Source organism: Arachis hypogaea, chromosome 2, assembly GCF_003086295.3.
Source record: "Arachis hypogaea cultivar Tifrunner chromosome 2, arahy.Tifrunner.gnm2.J5K5, whole genome shotgun sequence".
Classification (NCBI taxonomy): Eukaryota; Viridiplantae; Streptophyta; class Magnoliopsida; order Fabales; family Fabaceae; genus Arachis; species Arachis hypogaea.
In genome coordinates this window covers 43,459,913-43,478,846 of record NC_092037.1, presented here as the reverse complement: position 1 = coordinate 43,478,846, position 18,934 = coordinate 43,459,913, and positions in this window count along the sequence as shown.

Below are 18,934 nucleotides of genomic sequence, written 5' to 3'. Positions count from 1 at the left end.
CTGAGGTCCCTTTCAAGCTCAAGAAAAACGAGTATCCGGAGATCCGACATGAGATCCGAAGAAGAGGTTGGGAAGTCCTATCCAACCCCATGCAACAAGTCGGAATCTTAATAGTTCAAGAGTTCTATGCCAATGCATGGATCACTAGGAACCATGATCAAAGTATGAACCTGAGTCCAAAGAATTATCTCACAATGGTTCGGGGGAAATACTTAGATTTTAGTCCGGAAAATGTGAGGTTGGCATTCCACTTGCCCATGATGCAAGGAGATGAACGCCCCTACACTAGAAGGGTCAACTTTAATCAAAGGTTGGACCAAGTCCTTACGGACATATGTGTGGAAGGAGCTCAATGGAAGAGAGACTCCAAAGGCAAGCCAGTTCAACTAAGAAGACTGGACCTCAAGCCTGTGGCTAGAGGATGGTTGGAGTTCATTCAACGCTCCATCATTCCCACTAGCAACCGATCTGAAGTTACTGTGGATCGGGCCATCATGATTCATAGCATCATGATTGGAGAGGAAGTAGAAGTTCATGAAGTCATCTCCAATGAATTCTACAAAATAGCCGAAAAGCCCTCCACCATGGCAAGGCTAGCTTTTCCTCATCTTATTTGCCATCTATGTTACTCAACTGGAGTTATCATAGAAGGAGACATCTCCATTGAAGAGGATAAGCCCATCACCAAAAAGAGGATGGAGCAAGCAAGAGAGACCCTTCACGGTTCTCAAGAGATGCATGAGGAAGCTCATCATCAAGAAATCCCTGAGATGCCTCAAGGGATGCACTTTCCTCCCAACAACTATTGGGAACAACTCAACACTTCCTTAGAAGATTTGAGCTACAATGTGGAACAATTAAGGGTGGAACATCATGAGCACTCCATCATTCTCCATGAAATAAGAGAAGATCAAAGAGCAATGAGGGAGGAGCAACAAAGGCAAGGAAGGGACATAGAAAAGCTTAAGGACATTGTTGGTCCTTCAAGAAGAAGACACCACTAAGGTGGATTCATTCCTTGTTCTTATTTCTTTCTACTTTTCGGTTTTTATGTTGTATGTTTATCTATGTTTTGTGTCTCTACTTCATGATCATTAGTAGTTAGTAACTATGTCTTAAAGTTTTGAATAATCCCATTAATCCTTCACCTCTTTTAAATGAAAAATGTTTTAATTCAAAAGAACAAGAAGTACATGAATTTCGAATTTATCCTTGAATTTAGTTTAATTATATTGATGTGGTGACAATACTTTTTGTTTTCTGAATGAATGTTTGAACAGTGCATATTTTTGATCTTGTTGTTTATGAATGTTAAAATTGTTGGCTCTTGAAAGAATGATGAACAAAGAGAAATGTTATTGATAATCTGAAAAATCATAAAATTGATTCTTGAAGCAAGAAAAAGCAGTGAAAAAAAAAGAAAAGATTGCAAAAAAAATATGGCGAAAAAAATAGAAAGAAACAGAAAAAGCAAGCAGAAAAAGCCAATAGCCCTTAAAACCAAAAGACAAGGGTAAAAAGGATCCAAGGCTTTGAGCATCAATGGATAGGAGGGCCCAAGGAAATCAAATCCAGGCCTAAGCGGCTAAATCAAGCTGTCATGAAGGCCCAAGTGAAAAGCTTGAGACTGAGTGGTTAAAGTCGTGATCCAAAGCAAAAAGAGTGTGCTTAAGAGCTCTGGACACCTCTAACTGGGGACTCTAGCAAAGCTGAGTCACAATCTGAAAAGGTTCACCCAGTCATGTGTCTGTGGCATTTATGTATCCGGTGGTAATACTGGAAAACAAAGTGCTTAGGGCCACGGCCAAGACTCATAAAAGTAGCTGTGTTCAAGAATCAACATACTTAACTAGGAGAATCAATAACACTATCTGAAATTCTAAGTTCCTATAGAAGCCAATCATTCTAAACTTCAAAGGAAAAAGTGAGATGCCAAAACTGTTCAGAAGCAAAAAGCTACAAGTCCCGCTCATCTAATTAGAATTAATATTCATTGATATTTTGAGATTTATAGTATATTCTCTTCTTTTTATCCTAATTGATTTTCAGTTGCTTGGGGACAAGCAACAATTTAAGTTTGGTGTTGTGATGAGCGGATAATTTATACGCTTTTTGGCATTGTTTTTAGGTAGTTTTTAGTAAGTTCAAGCTACTTTTTGGGATGTTTTCATTAGTTTTTATGTTAAATTCACCTTTCTAGACTTTACTATGAGTTTGTGTGTTTTTCTGTGATTTTAGGTAATTTTTGGCTGAAATTGAGGGACTTGAGCAAAACTCTGAAAAAGGCTGACAAAAGGACTGCTGATGCTGTTGGAATCTGACCTCCCTGCACGCGAAATGAATTTTCTGGAGCTACAGAACTCTAAATGGCGCGCTCTCAATGGCGTTGGAAAGTAGACATCCAGATCTTTCCATCAATATATAATTATCCATACTTTATTCGGAAATTGACGACGTAACTTGGCATTGAACGCCAAGTACATGCTGCTGTCTGGAGTTAAACGCCAGAAACACGTCATGATCCGGAGTTGAACGCCCAAAACACGTTATAACTTGGCGTTCAACTCGAAGAAAAGCCTCAGCTCGTGGATAGATCAAGCTCAGCCCAAACATACACCAAGTGGGCCCAGGAAGTGGATTTATGCATCAATTACTTACTCATGTAAACCCTAGTAGCTAGTTTAGTATAAATAAGACTTTTTATTAGTGTATTCGTCGTCTTTTGACCACGTTTCATCTTTGGTCTCAGTTTTGTTTTATTCTTCATCTTAGGAGGCCATTGAGCACGTTTTAGGGGGCTGGCCATTCGGCCATGCCTGAACCTTTCACTTATGTATTTTCAACGGTGGAGTTTCTGCACACCATAGATTAAGGGTGTGGAGCTCTACTGTACCTCAAGTTTCAATACAATTACTATTATTTTTTATTCAATTCTCTTTTATTCTTATTCCAAGATATACGTTGCACTTCAACTTGATGAATGTGATGATCCGTGACACTCATCATCATTCTCACCTATGAATGCGTGTGATTGACAACCACTTCCGTTCTACTCTAGGCCGGGCGCATATCTCTTAGATTCTCCAACAGAATCTTCGTGGTATAAGCTAGATAGATGGCAGCATTCATGGGGATCCGGAAAGTCTAACCTTGTCTGTGGTATTTCGAGTAGGATCCCGGGAATCCGGAAAGTCTAACCTTGTCTGTGGTATTCCGAGTAGGATTCCGGTATTGAATGACTGTGACGAGCTTCAAACTCCTGAAGGCTGGGCATGATGACAAACGCAAAGGAATCAATGGATTCTACTCCAACCTGATTGAGAACCGACAGATGATTAGCCGTACTGTGATAGAGCATTTGGACCATTTTCACTGAGAGGATGGGATGTAGCTATCAACAAGGGTGATGCCTCCAGACGATTAGCCGTGCAGTGACAGCGCATTGGACCATTTTCCCGAGAGGATTAAAAGTAGCCATTGATGATGGTGATGCCCTACATGCAGCTTGCCATGGAAAGGAGTAAGAAGGATTGGATGAAAGCAATAAGAAAGTAGAGATTCGAAAGGATTCTAGCATCTCCACACGCCTATCTGAAATTCCCACTATTGATTTACATAAGTATTTCTATCCCTTTATTTTATTTATCTTTTAAATATCTAATCCAATTACATTTGACCCTATGAATCCACTTAACTGAGATTTACAAGATGACCATAGCTTGCTTCATACCAACAATCTCTGTGGGATCGACCCTTACTCACGTAAGGTATTACTTGGATGACCCAGTACACTTGCTGGTTAAGTTGAATGAAGTTGTGATCATAAATTCCAATAGAGCCAATTTTTAAATCTCATGCAAATACAAAGAGGATCACAATTTCGTCCACCAAGAACCACCTTCCTATTCTGAACCCTTTCTCCAAAATAATGAACCCTCCTATCCACCCCAAGTCCCAATAGATGATTCTCTCACTTTGCTACTTCAAGGGCAAGCGGATATGCAAAGGAATGCACTAGAATTTGTGACTTTCTTGACCAAGATAGTACACACTTTGGCCTCCCAATACTCATACACTCAAAGTACTTCCATGGCCACATATAAAGGATCAAAAGAAGAGCATAACATGAAGGAGAAATTGGAAAATCTGGTGGAGAATGAGGAATTAGATTTTGTATTGGAGCAATTAGAGGAAGCCATGATTGTTGAAGACGAGGAAGAAGTGGTTGAAGATTTAAGAGACGCGAAACAACCATGGGAGTCTCGACAACCTCCAAGGCATATCATGGTTGAAGACTTTGAAGAGGTTGATCAAGTGATGGATTCCATCATTGATGAATTCTTGTCTAAAATTGAATTCATCCCCATTGGGCATGAATTTGAGGTCACTGAAGACAAATTTACACCAAGTGACATTGGTGGCCTTGTTGAAGACCTTTCCATTGGATGTGAAGTCGATGTTGAAGTGGACTTCACACAACCTCCAAGGTTTTATTTGATTGATGATGAGGAGGAATTGGAAGAAGTTGACAAGCAAGGAGAAATTAAAAGAAGTTGTCAAGAGGTGGAGGTAATCAAGGAAAAATCGAGGAAGAACACAAGGGAGTGGAGCTTGTAAGGCCATTGGAAACACCTCTTCCCAAGCCATCACCATCTATTCTTTCATTCATGTGGGTAAATATCTTATCCCTAAGCTTTATTATTCCACTTGAATATGGTTTGCTTGAGACGGATGGGCAACTCAGAGCTCTTTGTGGCTTTAAGAGCAAAAGAGAGATGGTTAGTGGTTGGAAACATCATTTTAGGTTCATGATGGTTGCATGTTCAAGGCTTGATTGCAAGGTTTGGTGTAGAACTAGATTGCTTGGGTCTAGGAGGATATTTGGGTGCTTAAATGAGAATTCCAAGAACTTACCACCCGGAGGAAATTACCGAGATCAACTTAAAGACGGGTGTCAAAACAAAGTGTGGGATCCCAGATCGCACAAGAAGAATCAACTTTCGGAGCTCATGATTTGTGAAGAACTCCATCACAACTTAGAGTTATTGATTTTGAATGATAGAGCTTATTGGAAACTCAAGCATTGGTAGATGTTCAAGGATGGATTCAAACAGAAGCCACCTTGATTAGGAGCTCCCCATAAGTCCAACTTAAGGACAATAAATAAAAGTGCTAGGTGGAAGACACCCCACCATGGTAAACTCTTTCCATTCTCTTGTAGATATAATCAATGAGTGATTTGAGTTGCCATTGTAGGTAGTTTTTCTTCCTTAGATATTCTTGTTTTAATGCTTTGGTTGTTAGTTTATTTAAATTGCACTTTTATCTTGAATTGCATTTTGCTTGAGGTACAAGTTTTGCTTGTTTTGTATTTAGAAATTCTTCAAAAACTAAAAAGATTTTTGTTAATTTTGCATTTTGGTTGGTTTTGAGTTGTAGATAATGTTAGGAGAGTTTTAAGCTATGTTTTTATGCTTCTTAAAAAAAAGCATGGGCAGTCACGCGTACGCGTGATAGACGCGTACGCGTCAGCGCAGCCCCCATACATTTTCCCAAAAGTTGTGCGAGTTTGGCACGAGAATTTTGCGCCTAGCACAATTTTCATTCCACGCGTACGCGTGCATTACACATACACGTCGATGAGCACTCACCCTTTGTACGTGTTTGCGTCGATGATGCTTTCGCGTGTTTTCCCTTTCTGTCCACCTACGCACACGTGTGCACTACGCGTACGCATGGATTCAAACGCACTAACACTCAGGACGCGCAAGTCCTAGCCAATCATGTCCTTTCACTTCTTCCCTCTAACGTTCCATTTTCCTCTTCTTCTCCCTCCAAAATCGCAGAACCACCATAACAGCCACCTTCCAGCTTTCGCCAACCACCACACCGGCAACCTGACCGCCGCCGACCGCCACCCTATTCTCTTTCTTTCTTTCTTTTTTCTTTCTTTTTTTCTTACCTTCTCTCCCCCTCTCTCTCCGTTTCCCCTCTCTATCACCGTAAGCACTGTCGCGATCATCCATTACCGCCGACGGACCACCACTCACCATCACCCAACCCTTCTTTTTCTCTCAATCGTTCCCTTTCCCATCTCCCGACCGGAATAGAGCCTAGTACCCTTTCTGCTCTACACCGTCACTTTCTGCTTTACGCGAGTTCTCAGCGCCCCCGTTCTTCCGTTATGGCAACGCCGCTAGTGAGCTAGTTTATCCCTTCCAGTTTTCGTCCCCCTTCCTTTCCATTTTCAGTTCTGCTTCTGCTTCCTTCAGGTTCCCCTGTCTCCCCCTGCATTTCTTTTCTTGTTTTATTATTCTGTTTAGATAATTTTGTTACCTTTGTTTAATTTTTGTTAGGGCTTGCTAGTTAGAATGCATGTGGTTAGGAAGTTTTAGGATGTGGTTAGTGGATTTAGGTCTGATTTATTTTCACTATTTTTTGCTGTCTGAAATGGTGAATGCTCATTTGCTTTGCTAAATGGTGATGGTGTTGATGTTCTGTAATTTTGTTTGCATGTGTTGTTGTTGTTAATTTTGGAGCTTCCTACTGTTTGATGCTACTGTGCTGATTTAAGTTGAGTTGTTTTATTTTGCCTAATAATGCTTAAACCATATGAATTGGCTACTTGTTTTACCTGTTTGATGTAATCTGGATTCATGTGTGGTATATTGCTGCTGTTTGTTATCCGGGAACATCCAATTTACCGTCAGAATGCTGCCAAAATTTTAGAAATCGTCTTGTTTTTAAACTTGCAACTTAGGAATTGAACTTGACACTCTTTGATTTGAGACTCAATTGGCTTATACCAAGTTCAATTCATATGTATTGATGATTGACAAAATCAAGGAAATATTTGACAGAATTTTGTGTCAAATAGAACCTTGATTAACTATGTCAATGTGAACCTTCTTTGTGCTTTCAACGTTTCGGGTTTAAATAAAAATTTTACAGCTTCTTGGTTCAGGTTAATTTTGACTTTCCTTAATCAATGAAGCTAATGCCATAGTTTACCAATTGATTTAAACCTGTTCCTTTTTACTTAAGGTTCTTACATTTGTATTAATTAGTGCATTTCACTGGTGAACCTTTTAAATTGAAGTTGCTCTTACCCAAGTGCTAATCCTAAATCTTTCAACACCAATTTTCTACAAAGTTAGTGACCAAAACATTGATGATGTCTTGCTTTTCTCTTCTATGCTTGTATGCATTTTATATTTCATCATCAATTACTTGCATCATTTTCATGAATGTGAGTATGTTTGTTTCCGACACTTTTTGAATTTCTCTTGGTTAAGCTAATAACCGTCGTGCCACTAATCTTTGACCCATTTTTTTATTTCTAACTTGATTAACCTTCTGACTCTTCTTTTTAGTTGTTATTTTAACTCTTTCATATTCTTTCGGGTATGACGATTACTGTTGCTTAATAGACAAGCATATTTGTTATTCTTGTATGAATTCTTGGTTTGTATTTCTGATTGATATTTGAATTCTGTTTTCATGAATTTCAATAATTCTTTTCTTTAACTCACATCATGATATGTATCAATATCCTCTGGTTGCTTGTTTTCTGTCTGCTGCTTGATTCCTTGCTTTACACTCCTCTGCTTTGCTTAATTGTTTGTATCCTGTGATCTCTATTTTCTCCAGGATGTGTGACAGAGGAAAATGAAAAGCACAGGTTACCTCACAGAAAAGGAAGAACTCTTAATCTTCTACTGCTTCTGTAACCTCCAGTTATGCCAAGATATATCTATCTAAGAAGGATAAGGCAGATCAGCTATTGCCTCCGACTGAAGCAGAAAGGTTCCCTAATTTGTACTGTGAGCTTCACTTCCCGCTCTTTCAGAAGCGGCATCTCAACTTGGAGAAGAAGCTGCCTATTCCCGCTGATTTGAGGCAATCTATTGAGCTTTGAATTGAGGGGATGGGCTTATCTTTTGTGGATAGGGGTCTACCTCGGTGAACGAGTCATGGGTCTGTGAATTTTACTGTAATTTCTTTAGACCGACCCTTGACTCGGTTCACTTGAGAGGAGGACAGATTCTGATTACAGAGGTTGATATTGAGCAGGCACTCTACTGTTAGCCCAAGGTTAGTGAGAAAGACGCTTTTCAGAAGGCTGAAGAGGAGATGCATTGCCTGACTTATGATTATGATGCCTTGCAGAGTGTTGTTGCACAGCCGGACGCCCCTTGGGAGATGGATGCCACTAAAGTGAAACCCAAGGGGATGATGTTTGACTGTTTGATGAGGGAGGCTAGACCATGGCAGCAGATTCTTGCCCACTATGTCATGCCTACCACACACTTTACTGAGATTCCAGTGGACATGCTTGTCTTGATTGGGTGTATTATGGAGGGGAATAAGTTGTACTTTCCCCGACTGAACGGGAAGTTTATGTGGCGAGCCCATGTCAGAGGCACACTCCCATTCTCTACTTTGGTCACAGAGATGGCTCAGCGGGCTGGAGTTCTATGGCTTCTAGATGATGAGTCACCACCCACAGTCCACGGAAAAGAGTGAGTTATTCCATGAGGGACTTGGGTGAGTGACAGACCACCAGTCTCGCGTCGAGCTTAAGCTTCTGCAGTTGCGACTCCTAGGCCATATTCCTCTTCAGCAGCAGCACCTGGACCACTAGTAGCACCACCAGCAGCACCACCACCATCAGCACACCAGCCGACGTACCGACTTGTGCAGCATCTCAATGGATTCATGGAGCGGAGTGAACATCGCAACAATGATGTTATCGATGCGTGACTCAGATGCTAGCATCACTAGGCGCCAAAATGCCCTCTGGTTCTGACACTTCTTCCGAGGAGGAGCAGAAGGAGCAGGAGGAATAGGCTCAACAGGCTCAGCAGCCAGAGGCATCGACACAGACTCAGGTTCCCACAGGGACACAGTAGACCTCTGTGGAGCCACAGCCTCAGCCTCAGCCTCAGCCAGATGCGGACGTCGACCCTCTCACCCAGTCTCAGTCGTAGCATCGAGGATGATGCTTTATTCTAAGTGTGGGGAGGTCGCTGTCATCGTCGGCAGCGGGATTTTCTATCTTGGGTGACAGATAGGCAAAATTGTGATTTACTCTTTTTCATAACTTGAACAATTCTTAGCAATGGCTTCAAAAACTTGGTGCACACTACTATGGTTCACTCACATTCTTCACAACTTTGCACAACTAACCAGCAAGTGCACTGGGTCATCCAAGTAATAAACCTTACGTGAGTAAGGGTTGATCCCACAGAGATTGTTGGTATGAAGCAAGCTATGGTCATCTTGTAAATCTCAGTCAGGCTGATTCAAATGATTATAATGGTTTTCAAAAATTATAATAAATAAAGCATAAAATAAAGATAGAGATACTTATGTAAATCATTGGTGGAAATTTCAGATAAGTGTATGGAGATGCTTTGTTCCTTCTGAATCTCTGCTTTCCTATTGCTTTCATCCAATCCTTCTTACTCATTTCCATGGCAAGCTGTATGTAGGGCATCACCGTTGTCAATGGCTACTTCCCATCTTCTCAGTGAAAATGGTCCAAATGCTCTTGTCATAGCACGGCTAATCATTTGTTGGTTCTCGATCAAGTCGGAATAGAATCCATTGATTCTTTTGCGTCTGTCACTACACCCAACAATCGCGAGTTTGAAGCTCGTCACAGTCATTCAATCCCTGAATCCTACACGGAATACCACAGACAAGGTTTAGACTTTCTGGATTCTTAAGAATGGCCGCCAATAATTCTAGCTTATACCACGAAGACTCTGATTAAGGAATCCAAGAGATACCCGCTCTGTCTAAGGTAAAATAGAAGTGGTTGTCAAGCATGAGTTCATAAGGATGGATGATGATGAGTGTCACGGATCATCACATCCATCAGGTTGAAGTGCAGCGAATATCTTAGAAAAAGAATAAGCATGAATTGAATAGAAAACAGTAGTACTTTGCATTAAAAACTCGAGGTACAGCAGAGCTCTACACCTTAATCTATGGTGTGTAGAAATTCCACCATTGAAAATACATAAGTGATGGTTCAGGCATGGCTGAATGGCCAGCCCCCTGAAGATCTAAAATCACATACACTGACTAAAGATCAATCCAAAGACGTTTAATACAATAGTAAAATGTCCTATTTATACTAGACTAGTTACTAGGGTTTACAAAAATAAGTCTAAATGTAGAAATCCACTTTCGGGGCCCACTTTGGTGTGTGCTTAGGCTGAGCTTGAGCTTTACACGTGCAGAGACTTCTCATGGAGTTAAACGCCGAGTTGTAACGTGTTTTGGTGTTTAACTCTGGTTTGTGACGTGTTTCTGGCGTTTTACTCCAAAATGCAGCATGGAACTGGCGTTGAACGCCAGTTTGCATCGTGTAAACTCGAACAAAGTATGGACTATTATATATTGCTGGAAAGCTCTTGATGTCTACTTTCCAAAGATGTTGAGAGCGCGCCATTTAAACTTCGGTAGCTCCAGAAAATCCATCTTGAGTGCAGGGAGGTCAGAATCCAACAGCATCAGCAGTCCTTTTTCAGCCTGAATCAAATTTTTGCTCAGGTCCCTCAATTTCAGCCAGAAAATACCTAAAATTATAGAAAAATACACAAACTCATAGTAAAGTCCAGAAATATGAATTTTGCATAAAAACTAATGAAAACATCCCTAAACGTAGCTAGATCCTACTAGAAACTACCTAAAAATAATGCCAAAAACCGTATAAATTATCCGCTCATCACAACACCAAACTTAATTTGTTGCTTGTCCCCAAGCAACTGAAAATCAATTAGGATAAAAAGAAGAGAATATAATATAAATTTCAAAACATCAATGAATATTAGTTCTAACTAGATGAGCGGGACTTGTAGCTTTTTGCTTCTGAGCAGTTTTGGCATCTCACTTTATCCTTTGAAGTTTAGAATGATTGGCATCTATAGGAACTCAGAGTTCAGATAGTGTTATTGATTCTCCTAGTTAAGTATGTTAATTCTTGAACACAGCTACTTTTATGAGTCTTGGCCGTGGCCCTAAGCACTTTGTTTTCCAGTATTACCACCGGATACATAAATGCCACAGACACATGACTGGGTGAACCTTTTCAGATTGTGACTTAGCTTTGCTAAAGTCCCCAGTTAGAGGTGTCCAGAGCTCTTAAGCACACTCTTTTTCATTTGGATCACGACTTTAACCACTCAGTCTCAAGCTTTTCACTTGGACCTGCATGCCACAAGCACATGGTTAGGGACAGCTTGATTTAGCCGCTTAGGCCTGGATTTATTTCCTTGGGCCCTCCTATCCATTGATGTTCATAGCCTTGGATCCTTTTTACCCTTGCCTTTTGGTTTTAAGGGCTATTGGCTTTTTCTGCTTGCTTTTTATTTTTCTTTTATATTTTATATTTTTTCGCCACTTCTTTTTTTTCGCAAGTTTTGTTCTTCACTGCTTTTTCTTGCTTCAAGAATCATTTTTATAATTTTTCAAATTATCAATAACATTTTTCTTTGTTCATCATTCTTTCAAGAGCCAACAATTTTAACATTCATTAACAACAAGATCAAAAATATGCACTGTTCAAGCATTCATTCAGAAAACAAAAAGTATTGTCACCACATCAATATAATTAAACTAATTTCAAGGATGAATTTGAAACTCATGTACTTCTTGTTCTTTTGTATTAAAAACATTTTTCATTTAAGAGAGGTGAAGGATTCATGGAATTATTCATAGCTTTAAGACATAAGTACTAAATACTAATGATCATGTAGTAAAGACTCAAAACATAGACAAACATAAAGCATAAAATTCAAAAAACAGAGAGATAAGAACAAGGAAGTTAAGGAATGAGTCCACCTTAGTGATGGTGGCGCCTTCTTCTTGAAGGACCAATGGTGTTCTTGAGCTCCTCTATGTCTCTTCCTTGCCTTTGTTGCTCCATCCCTAGTGATTTTGGTGCTCCTATCCTTAGATACTCCCAATAGTTGTGTGGAAGAAAATGTATCCCCTGATGTATCTCAGGGATTTCTTGATGAGGGAATTCCTCATGCTCTAGTTGAGGTCCATGAGTGGGCTCTCTTGATGTGCAGTCAAATGCTCTACTACTGAGCTATGGACCCTTGAGATGAATCTCTCCATCTCCCATGAGTCGGAGGTGGAAGCTTTTGTCTTTCCTTTTCTCTTTCTAGAGGTTTCTCCGGCCTTAGGTGCCATAAATGGTTATGAAAAAATAAAAAGTAATGCTTTTACCACACCAAACGTAAAATGTTTGCTCGTCCTCGAGCAAAAGAAGAAGGAATAAAAGATGAAGAAAAAGAGATAGAGGAGAGAGAGAGAGTGGTGTAGGTTTCGGTCATTTAGGGTGGGTTTGAGTGGAAAAGAGATTTTGAATTTGAAGATAGGTGGGGTTTATGGGGAAGAGCGGATGGATGTGAGTGGTGAAGAGGTGATGGGGAAGAGTGATTGAGGTGATTGGTGAATGATGTTTGGGGAATATTGTTATGAAAAGGTGTGAGAGAGAGGGAGAATGTAAGTGGGGATCCTGTGGGGTTCACAAATCCTGAGGTGATCCTGTGGGGTCTACAGATCCTGAGGTGTCAAGAATTTCTCATCCCTGCACCCTTTAGGCGTGTAAAATGCCCTCTGTATGCAATCCTGGCGTCTAACGCCAGACTGAAGCTTGTTTCTGGCGTTAAACGCCCAAATGTAGTATGTTTCTGGCATTTAACACCAGCCTGATGCTTCTTGCTGGCGTTAAACGCCCAAATGTAGCATGTTTCTGGCGTTTAACGCCAGCCTGATGCTTGTTGCTGGCATTAAACGCCAGCTTTCCTCAGGGTGCAATCCTAGCGTCTAAACGCCAGATTGCTGCTTGTTTCTAGCGTTCAACGCCAGATTCATGCTCTGTTCTAGCGTTGAACGCCAGCTAGATGCTCCTTACTGGTGTTTAAACGCTAGTAAGCACTTCCTCCATGGTGTGCTTTTTCTTTTGCTATTTTTAATTCTATTTTTAATTTTTGCAATTATTTTGTGACTCCACATGATCATAAACCTAATAAAACTTAAAAGAACAATAAAATATAGATAAATAAAAATTGGGTTGCCTCCCAATAAACGCTTCTTTAATGTCAATAGCTTGATAGTGAGCTCTCATGGAGCTTCACAGATGTTCAGAGCATTGTTGGGACCTCCCAACACCAAACTTAGAGTTTGAATATGGGGGTTCAACACCAAACTTAAAGTTTGGTTGTGGCCTCCCAACACCAAACTTAGAGTTTGACTGTGGGGGCTTTATTTGACTCTGTATTGAGAGAAGCTTTTCATGCTTCCTCCCCATGGTTGCAGAGGAAGATCCTTGAGCTTTAAACACAAGGTAGTCCCCATTCAATTGAAGGACTAGCTCTCCTCTGTCAATATCAATCACAGCTCCTACTGTGGCTAGGAAGGGTCTTCCAAGAATGATGGATTCATTCTCATCCTTCCCAGTGTCTAAGATTATGAAATCAGCAGGGATGTAAAGGCCTTTAACCTTCACTAACACGTCCTCTACCAATCCATAAGCTTGTCTTATTGACTTGTCTACCATCTCTAATGAGAATGTGGCAGCCTGTACCTCAAAGATCCTCAGTTTCTCTATTATAGAGAGTGGCATAAGATTTATACCTGACCCCAGGTCACACAGAGCCTTCTCAAAGGTTATGGTGCCTATGGTACAAGATATTAAGAATTTACCAGGATCTTGTTTCTTTTTAGGTAAAGTTTGCTGAACCCATGTATCTAGTTCACTAATGAGCAAGGGGGGTGCATCTTCCCAAGTCTCATTACCTAACAACTTGGCATTCAGCTTCTTGATGGCTCCTAGATATTGAGCAACTTGCTCTTCAATTACATCTTCATCCTCTTCAGAGGAAGAATAGTTCTCAGAGCTCATGAATGGCAGAAGGAGGTTCAATGGAATCTCTATGGTTTCTATATGATCCTCAAATTCCTTTAGGTCCTCAATAGGGAACTCCTTTCTGTCTAGGGACGTCCTATGAGGTCTTCCTCATTGGGATTCACGTCCTCCCCTTCCTCCTTGGATTCGGCCATATAGACAATATCAATGGCCTTGCACTCTCTTTTTGGATTCTCTTCTGTATTGCTTGGGAGAGTACTAGGAGGAGTTTTAGTGATTTTCTTACTCAACTGGCCCACGTGTGCCTCCAGATTTCTGATGGAGGACCTTGTTTTAGTCATAAAACTTAAAGTGGCATTAGACAGATCAGAGACTATGTTTGCTAAGTTAGAGGGACTTTGCTCAGAATTCTCTATCTGTTGCTGAGAAGATGATGGAAAAGGCTTGCTATTGCTGAGCCTGTTTCTTCCACCATTGTTAAAGCTTTGTTAAGGCTTTTGTTGATCCTTCCATGAGAAATTTGGATGATTTCTCCATGAGGAATTATAGGTGTTTCCATAGGGTTCACCCATGTAATTCACCTCTACCATTGCAGGGTTCTCATGATCATAAGCTTCTTCTTCAGAAGATGCCTCTTTTGTACTATTGGATGCATTTTGCCATCCATTCAGACTCTGAAAAATCATGTTGACTTGCTGAGTCAACATTTTGTTCTGAGCCAATATGGCATTCAGAGCATCAATTTCAAGAACTCCATTCCTTTGAGGCGTCCCATGACTCACAAGATTCCTCTCAGAAGTGTACATGAATTGGTTATTCCCAACCATGTCAATGCGTTCTTGAGCTTCTGTAGGCGTTTTCTTTAGGTGAATGGATCCACCTGCAGAATGGTCCAGTGACATCTTAGAGAACTGGTGCACGAAATTGTGATCAATACTTTTCATAAATCAAATAATCCCCGGTAATGAATCCAAAAACTTGGTGTTCAATACCATGGCATAAACACAACTTCGCACAACTAACCAGCAAGTGTACTGGGTCGTCCAAGTAATAAACCTTACGCGAGTAAGGGTCGATCCCACAGAGATTGTTGGTATGAAGCAAGCTATGGTCACCTTGTAAATCTTAGTCAGGCAAACTAAAATGGGTATGGTGATAAACGCATAAAACATAAAGATAAAGATAGAGATACTTATGTAATTCATTGGTAGGAATTTCAGATAAGCGTATGAAGATGCCTTCCCTTCCGTCTCTCTGCTTTCCTACTGTCTTCATCCAATCCTTCTTCCTCCTTTCCATGGCAAGCTTATGCAAGGGTTTCACCGTTGTCAGTGGCTACCTCCCATCCTCTCAGTGGAAATGTTCAACGCACCCAGTCACAGCACGGCTATCCATCTGTCGGTTCTCGATCAGGCCGGAATAGAATCCAGTGATTCTTTTGCGTCTGTCACTAACGCCCCGCCCTCAGGAGTTTGAAGCACGTCACAGTCATTCAATCATTGAATCCTACTCAGAATACCACAGACAAGGTTAGACCTTCCGGATTCTCTTGAATGCCACCATCAGTTCTAGCCTATACCACGAAGACTCTGATCTCACGGAATGGCTGGCTCGTTTGTCAGGCGAGTACTCGGTTGTCAGGCGATCAACCATGCATCGTGTATCAGGAATCCAAGAGATATTCACCCAATCGAAGGTAGAACGGAGGTGGTTGTCAGTCACACGTTCGTAGGTGAGAATGATGATGAGTGTCACGGATCATCACATTCATCAAGTTGAAGAACAAGTGATATCTTAGAATAAGAACAAGCGGAATTGAATAGAAGAACAATAGTAATTGCATTAATACTCGAGGTACAGCAGAGCTCCACACCTTAATCTATGGTGTGTAGAAACTCCACCGTTGAAAATACATAAGAACAAGGTCTAGGCATGGCCGAATGGCCAGCCTCCCAATGATCTAAGATAGCATCAAAACAAAGATAACTACCTAGATATCTCAATACAATAGTAAAAGGTCCTACTTATAGAGAACTAGTAGCCTAGGGTGTACAGAGATGAGTAAATGACATAAAAATCCACTTCCGGGCCCACTTGGTGTGTGCTTGGGCTGAGCATTGAAGCATTTTCGTGTAGAGACTCCTTTTGGAGTTAAACGCCAGCTTTGGTGCCAGTTTGGGCGTTTAACTCCCATTCTTGTGCCAGTTCTGGCGTTTAACGCTGGAATTCCTGGGGGTGACTTTGAACGCCGGTTTGGGCCATCAAATCTTGGGCAAAGTATGGACTATCATCTATTGCTGGAAAGCCCAGGATGTCTAATTTCCAACGCCGTTGAGAGCGCGCCAATTGGGCTTCTGTAGCTCCAGAAAATCCGCTTCGAGTGCAGGGAGGTCAGAATCCAACAGCACCTGCAGTCCTTTTTAGTCTCTGAATCAGATTTTTGCTCAGGTCCCTCAATTTCAGCCAGAAAATACCTGAAATCATAGAAAAACACACAAACTCATAGTAAAGTCCAGAAAAGTGAATTTTAACTAAAAACTAATAAAAATATACTAAAAACTAACTAGATCATACTAAAAACATACTAAAAATAATGCCAAAAAGCGTACAAATTATCCGCTCATCACAACACCAAACTTAAATTGTTGCTTGTCCTCAAGCAACTGAAAATCAATTAAGATAAAAAGAAGAGAATATGCAATGAATTCCAAAAACATCTATGAAGATCAGTATCAATTAGATGAGTGGGGCTTTTAGCTTTTTGCCTCTGGACAGTTTTGGCATCTCACTCTATCCTTTGAAATTCAGAATGGTTGGCTTCTTTAGGAACTCAGAATCCAGATAGTGTTATTGATTCTCCTAGTTGAGTATGATGATTCTTGAACATAGCTACTTATTGAGTCTTGGCCGTGGCCCAAAGCACTCTGTCTTCCAGTATTACCACCGGATACATACATGCCACAGACACATAATTGGGTGAACCTTTTCAGATTGTGACTCAGCTTTGCTAGAGTCCCCAATTAGAGGTGTCCAGGGTTCTTAAGCACACTCTTTTTGCCTTTGATCACAACTTTATTTCTTTCTTTTTCTTCTCTTTTTTTTTGTCTTTTTTTTCAAATTTTTTTTTGAATCACTACTTTTTCTTGCTTCAAGAATCATTTTATTGATTTTTCAGATCCTCAGTAACATGTCTCCTTTTTCATCATTCTTTCAAGAGCCAACATTCATGAACCACAAATTCAAAAGACATATGCACTGTTTAAGCATACATTCAGAGAACAAAAATATTGCCACCACATCAAAATAATTAAACTGTTATAAAATTCAAAATTCATGCAATTCTTATCTTTTTCAATTAAGCACGTTTTTTATTCAAGAAAGGTGATGGATTCATAGGACATTCATAACTTTTAGGCATAGACACTAAGACACTAATGATCACAAGACACAAACATAGATAAACATAAGCACTAAAATTCGAAAAACAGGAAAATAAAGAACAAGGAAATTAAGGAACGGGTCCACCTTAGTGATGGCGGCTCTTTCTTCCTCTTGAAGATCCTATGGAGTGCTTGAGCTCCTCAATATCTCTTCCTTGTCTTTGTTGCTCCTCTCTCATGATTCTTTGATCTTCTCTAATTTCATGGAGGATGATGGAGTGTTCTTGATGCTCCACCCTTAGTTGTCCCATGTTGGAACTCAATTCTCCTAGGGAGGTGTTTAGTTGCTCCCAATAGTTTTGTGGAGGAAAGTGCATCCCTTGAGGTATCTCAGGGATCTCATGATGAGTGGGGTCTCTTGTGTGCTCCATCCTCTTCTTATTGATGGGCTTGTCCTCATCAATAGGGGTGTCTCCCTCTATGTCAACTCCAACTGAATAACAGAGGTGACAAATGAGATGAGGGAAGGCTAACCTTGCCAAGGTAGAGGGCTTGTCCGCCACCTTATAAAGCTCTTGAGCTATAACCTCATGAACTTCTATTCCTTCTCCAATCATGATGCTATGAATCATGATAGCTGGTGCACGAATTTGTGATTCGCACAACTAACCAGCAAGTGCACTGGGTCGTCCAAGTAATACCTTACGTGAGTAAGGGTCGATCCCACGGAGATTATTGGTTTGAAGCAATCAATGTTTATTTTATTATTCTTAGTCAGGATGCCAATAGGATTAAATCGTTTTAATGATAAGAAGTCAAAGTATTTGGAATAAGGAATTGTTACTTTATTGATGGAGAGTATGTTGGAGTTTTGGAGATGCTTTGTCCTCTGAATCTCAACGTTTCCTTGAAATCCTCTTCCCACACGCATTGTCCCTTCCATGGCAAGCTCTATGTAGGGTGTCACCGTTGTCAGTGGCTACTTCCCATCCTCTCAGTGAAAACGTTCCTATGCTCTGTCACAGCACGGCTAATCATCTGTCGGTTCTCAATCAGGTTGGAATAGAATCCATTGATTCTTTTGCATCTGTCACTAACGCCCAGCCCTCAGGAGTTTGAAGCACGTCACAGTCATTCAATCCCGGAATCCTACTCGGAATACCACAGACAAGGTTTAGACTTTCCGGATTCTCATGAATGCCGCCATCAATCCGGCTTATACCACGAAGATTCTGTTGGGGAATCTAAGAGATATTCATTCAATCTGATGTAGAACGGAGGTGGTTGTCAGGCACACGTTCATGGATTGAGGAAGGTGATGAGTGTCACGGATCATCACCTTCTTCACAATTAAGCGCGAATAAACATCTTAGATAAGAACAAGCGTGTTTGAATGGAAAACAAAGGAATTGTATTAAATCATCGAGACGCTGCAGAGCTCCTCACCCCCAACAATGGAGTTTAGAGACTCATGCCGTCACAAAGTATGTAATTCAGATCTGAAAATGTCATGAGGTACAAGAAATGTCTGTAAAAGTTGTTTAAATAGTAAACTAGTAACCTAGGTTTACAGAAAATGAATAAACTAAGATAATTGGTGCAGAAATCCACTTCTGGGGCCCACTTGGTGTGTGCTGGGGCTGAGACTAAAGCTTTCCACGTG